Below are 5,522 nucleotides of genomic sequence, written 5' to 3' on the forward strand. Positions count from 1 at the left end.
ATTGTGCGCGGCTCAATGCTCTGGCTACAGATATGGGCGAGAATATAAGCGCGCGGCACACACAACACAGCAGCATGGAGCGACAGTAAGCGACCAGGCCATTTCAGCATTTGTGACTGCGCCAACAGCGAAAAACAAAGACAATAATACTCGTATAAGCGCCAACAAGCAACGAGCCAACAGTTGAAATCGAAAGGCGGCGAAGCCAAATGAGCAAAAAGCCCCAAAGTCAAAGCGGCAAAGCAAAAGTAGCAAAGCAGACTGCCAGCAAGCAATGCTAACAACTCATACATACTACATACATGCATAGGTATACGTACTTGTAGCTGCGTTTATGCGGACTTGTGCGGCGAGCAAGACAGTAAGTCAACAAGGGAGCAGCATGCACCGAACAAGTAATCGCAGACATATACATACATACATACATATGTATGTATGTGTTATATACGCATGGGCGGGCGTATGTAGATATGTATGTATGCATGCATGCATGTATGAACACTTGAATTTACTAAGTCGGCATGAATAAAACTGTAAAGAAACCGATCAGTATTTGAATTGTGTTGAATTGGATTGAGCAGTGGGAAGCATGTGCAGCAAATTCGTTTTCTGCCCACTCATGTGATAGACTTTGTCGATTGCAGCTGAAAAGCGAAGCGCGCCGCATCAAGGTGCTCACGCTCAGCACTATGCACTACGCATTTAATACTAAATTTTCTTTATGTGTGTTAGCTTATTAGCAAGTGACGACATTGCCATTCTCAATTCCACTACCAGTGTTAACTACTCATGCAATAACAACACTATTGTACATACATACATACATACATACAAATGTATGTATATAAAGGCATCAATAACACAGGCAGAAGCAGAAGCGGAAACGGCGAAATATTGGCTTTAGCGCCACACCAGAGTCTCAGTCATAGCCAATGTCGCGAGTACTTGTGTGCAGAGTTTCGTCACATTATCACATTGAGGTTTGATAATTGTTAGTACGGGTTACACTCGCGCATAAGCGAAACCTATATGTCTGTATATACTCAAGAACATACATACGTGTAAATGTACATGCGTGTGTTTATGAATATCTACACGCATATATACATATGTATGTCTGTTTGTATATTTGTACGTGCGTAACATGAACTACTTTGTTCTGCTATAATAGGCGCGGACAAAATATTAAAAAATTGCCACTGCCATACCGACCGGTAGACAGACAGCAAATAGTTCAATGAAAACAATTACAATCACTTACCCATGCATTTATCAACATACATACATACATATGTACGTATGTACACAAACATAGGTGAAAGAGAATAGCCTCAGTGCGTGCAATGCATGGTTAACTAGAACCAATAGCTCATTAGACAGTACCACCAGCACTTATTGCCAATAATTAAAGATTTACAAAAATAGTCATACATATGTATGCATGTGCAATGTACATATGTATGTATATGTACTACACGTATTAACATGTGTAAGAACATTCTCATAATTTTACAACATATGCATATGTATTATGTATGTATGTATTCATTTGAAAATATTTGTGAACTACAGATGTGTACCATATCCCGAAATCTTGGTTTCAAACGGGATTGAGTGTTGCAAGAGTTTATCAAACAATTTATTCTAACAGCACAGTTTCTGGATTGATTATATAACTCGGTTATACCAGTAACACTTTTGGTAACAACCTACAAGGTGCGTTCCAAAGTAAAAAGGACTTAAAAAAAAACGAACGAATGGTTTTTTTGGCAAAATCAATTTATTTTATTCAAAATAGTCTCCTTCTGCTTGTAGAACGGTCCAAAAGCAAGTCGACCGAGTGTTTTAGCTCGTTGACCGGTTTGGCTGCCAGTATGCCGGTGCAAGCCTTTTGAATGGCCTCTACGTCTGCATAACGGTGGGTCAAGCCACGTCAAGTTGTAAACGAAAATTTCGAAAAGTCAACGATTTTGAAAATTAGCAGTTCATTAGAAAGGGGACCAGACGCATACCCCGTGATATAAATCGTCAAAATTCTTTTTTTTGTTAAAGTTATTGAAGGTTGAAAATTAGAGCATGATAAAATTGTAAAATTATTTTCTCATAAACTACTGAAGACAAATCGATGAAATTTTGTGAAGTCAAAGAAAAGTGGTCGTGCTATATTATAGATATTTTTCACGATACATTTGTTTAAACAATAATGTTTTAAAAAATTTTTAGTTAAACAATTAAAATGTTTCATGTGTTCTTCACGCTAAAAAAACTGAAAAATATGTGACACAACGCGTAAAATATTCACCTTTAATAATCTGCAAAAAATTGTTGTTCATTCATACCATTCTAAAGATATTGAATTTTTTGTCCCCCTACCTCTCTCATGTGAACGCATACATTTTACCACTTTTTAGGAAAATTTTTTTTTATGCGACAACAAAATTCAATCATTTTAATTTTTTAATATATTTTTATTTGTATTTTGAAATGTACAAAAAAATTTTTTTTTTCGTTTTTTACATTTTTAATATATTTTTTTTTTCAATCAAAGTAGTTCCCAACAAAAAAGGTATTTCACTGATCATGGTGATAGCGGCAGTTCATGTTGTCTGAAATAAAAAAAATCGAATGGATTATTATTCAGTAGTTCTGCGTCTATCGTCCCTACCAAATATAATAAATTTCATTAAAAAAAATGTCGAACTTCAAAAAAAGTCACGAAAATCTTGTTTTTTTTCGTTAAAAATCGTTTAAAAAAATATATGAAAATATTTTCGAAAATAAACAATTCTGGTAGGGACGATAACTATAAATGAGTAGAAGAACATATGTAAATTTTAAAGCAATCGGTGGAATACTTTTTTTAGGACCATGACAGTTTCAGAAAATGATGATTCGAGAAAAATGCGTTTAAAGTTTCAAGTGTCATGGCGCCTGGTAGACAGTCGCTTACGACACGTCGGCGACTATGAGCTGTAACTTATCAAATACTATGAATTTCGGTCTGAATTTTTCAAAGCATGTTTTCAATAGGTTTTACTGTCAAAATATAAAAAAAATCGATTTTTCGAAGTGATTACATGAGAATACCCCCTTAAAACGTATGACACAACCATCATTGCGCAGTTCGCTCGTAAGCTCCCGACATCTGTGCCGCAAGAAAAGCATACATAGGGGGACAAAAAATTCAATATTTTTGGAATATACATCACGTCACATATATTTCATTTTTTTAGCGTTTTTTTAATTGTTTAACAAAAAAATGTTTAAAATATTATCATTTAATTTTTTTATTTAATTTATTTTTCCGCAAAGGAAGAAGTCGCACGGTGCCATATCAGGTGAATACGGGATCGATTCTGAGCAATTTTTGGTCGTCAGTCAATTTGTGCGAAACAAACCGCGCACGCTCCTTTCGTAAGCCCAAATGTTCGGTCAAAATTCGATAAATCGATGTTTTGGAGATGTTCAATTCCATTTTCATGAATTTCAGTGTTTTCGGCTGATTTTGGATGAATTCACGCATAGTTTCGAAGGAATTTCCAGTGATCACGGATTTTGATAGGCCCACATGTTGATCGTCATTTATATTCTCACGACCACTTTGAAAACGTTGAAACCTCTCGTGCACTCTGCTACGGTATAGCCAATCATCGCCATAAACTTGTTTCATCAATTGAAACGTTTCGGTAAAAGTTTTACCAAATTTAAAACAAAATTTAATGTTGGCTCTTTGTTCGAAGCTCATTTTCGCACCGATAACACAAACATACTGACACTTTAAAACGCAATAACTGGTTTGAAATTTAATACTTTTCACGTCTGCATAATGTGAATATAATATTACTCTAGACCTACTCTTTCTTTCCATAGAACGGTTTTGTCAAAATCTACTAATAGTGCGATAAATCGGTAACTAATGGGCAGAGGGCTTTATAGGAGCCAAATTTAGTTGAAAATAAATATATCCGGACCTAATCGACTAATTTCATCCTAATTTGGCACATAGTGTTAATTTAGCATTTCCTTGTTGCAATGTGAACTACTCATGTGTTATTAAAATTCGGAGAAAATGTTTCTTTGATTGTACCCTTGTGTCAAAAATATACCTAATATAAAGATTTTCGAACTTCCAGTTGACTTTATACTAGATATAGTATGTATATCGACCAATGTGGGAGTTATTTTAATGAAATCCAGAGAACGTATTTTTCTAATACTAACAGAGTATCTTTGTGCCTAATTGTGCGTGAATAAAATCGCGAAAATTTGCCATATAACTAATATTCAGGATTTTTAAACATCAGGCTGACTTTACTCCTTATATACATATGTTTATTTATTATATTTCTTAAAAATAAGTTCCTAACACCTTAGCAATGCCAAAAGTTAGTGTAATCAGTCCTTTCATTTCTCTATCCCCAATCATTTTAATATAATTTTCGCTGACGGGAAATAAAATATAGTAATAAAACTAAGAGAGTCTATGACTTTCAAAAGAGGTGATACCAAATTTGATTGTAATCAATTCACTTTTTTGTAGAACAATGAAGTTGAATTCTTTCGCTACATTTTTATACTATTGCAACCTGTTGCTACGGAATATTATAGTTTTGTTCACATAACGGTTGTACGTATTATTAAGCGAGTTAGATATAGGGTTATATACATACATATAAATGATCAGGATGACGGGAAAAATTGAAATCAGGTTGACTGCCTGTGTCCGTCCATATGGAGATATCTTGATGAAACTTGCGACGTGGGTTCATTAATACAAAACAAATTACGAGTTCGTAGATGGGCGTAATCGGACCACCGCACGCCCACAAATCGCCATTTACCGAAAACATATAAAATGCCATAACTAAGCACTAAATTAAGATATAAAGCTGTAATTTGATAAAGAGGATCGCAGTGGCAAGGGGCATCTTTGGGCAAAAATGGATGAAATCGGATGATAACCCCGCTCATTCAACATATAACAGTACTGTTAAATCCTACTGAGAACGCCATAAATCAATAAATAAATACGCCTGGGACAATAAATTTTACCATCGAGATGGTATGAGAGAGCTTTATGAAAGCCACTGTGACAATTTGTCGATGAGCATGGAACCGCCCACTTTTTGGTGGGGTTTGGGTCTCGGGATCCAACCAACCGATTTCGACAATAGGACGTTCATCTTAAATTCGTATGTCACAGTGTGAAAATAGATGAAATCGGACAACAACTACGCCTACTTCCCACATACTTAAATTCCACTTCATTCTTTCAATTTCCAATACACAAATCAAGAAGTAATTAATATAATGGGATAAAACTTTACACGTATAATATCTTCAGTGTGTGCCACCTTATCCCCAAAACTATTCAAGCCCCTAGGTACCGAATATTTGGACCCTGGTACCTTTAGTAAACTATAATTGAAATTAAGGGATAATCCTTCTCTTATAATGATACGATTTTCGAACATCCGGCTGACTTTACTAGATATGATTTTTTTTTAGTATGTTTTATTGAG

The sequence above is a fragment of the Bactrocera neohumeralis genome, chromosome 4 (genome assembly GCF_024586455.1).
Source record: "Bactrocera neohumeralis isolate Rockhampton chromosome 4, APGP_CSIRO_Bneo_wtdbg2-racon-allhic-juicebox.fasta_v2, whole genome shotgun sequence".
NCBI classification, from domain to species: Eukaryota; Metazoa; Arthropoda; class Insecta; order Diptera; family Tephritidae; genus Bactrocera; species Bactrocera neohumeralis.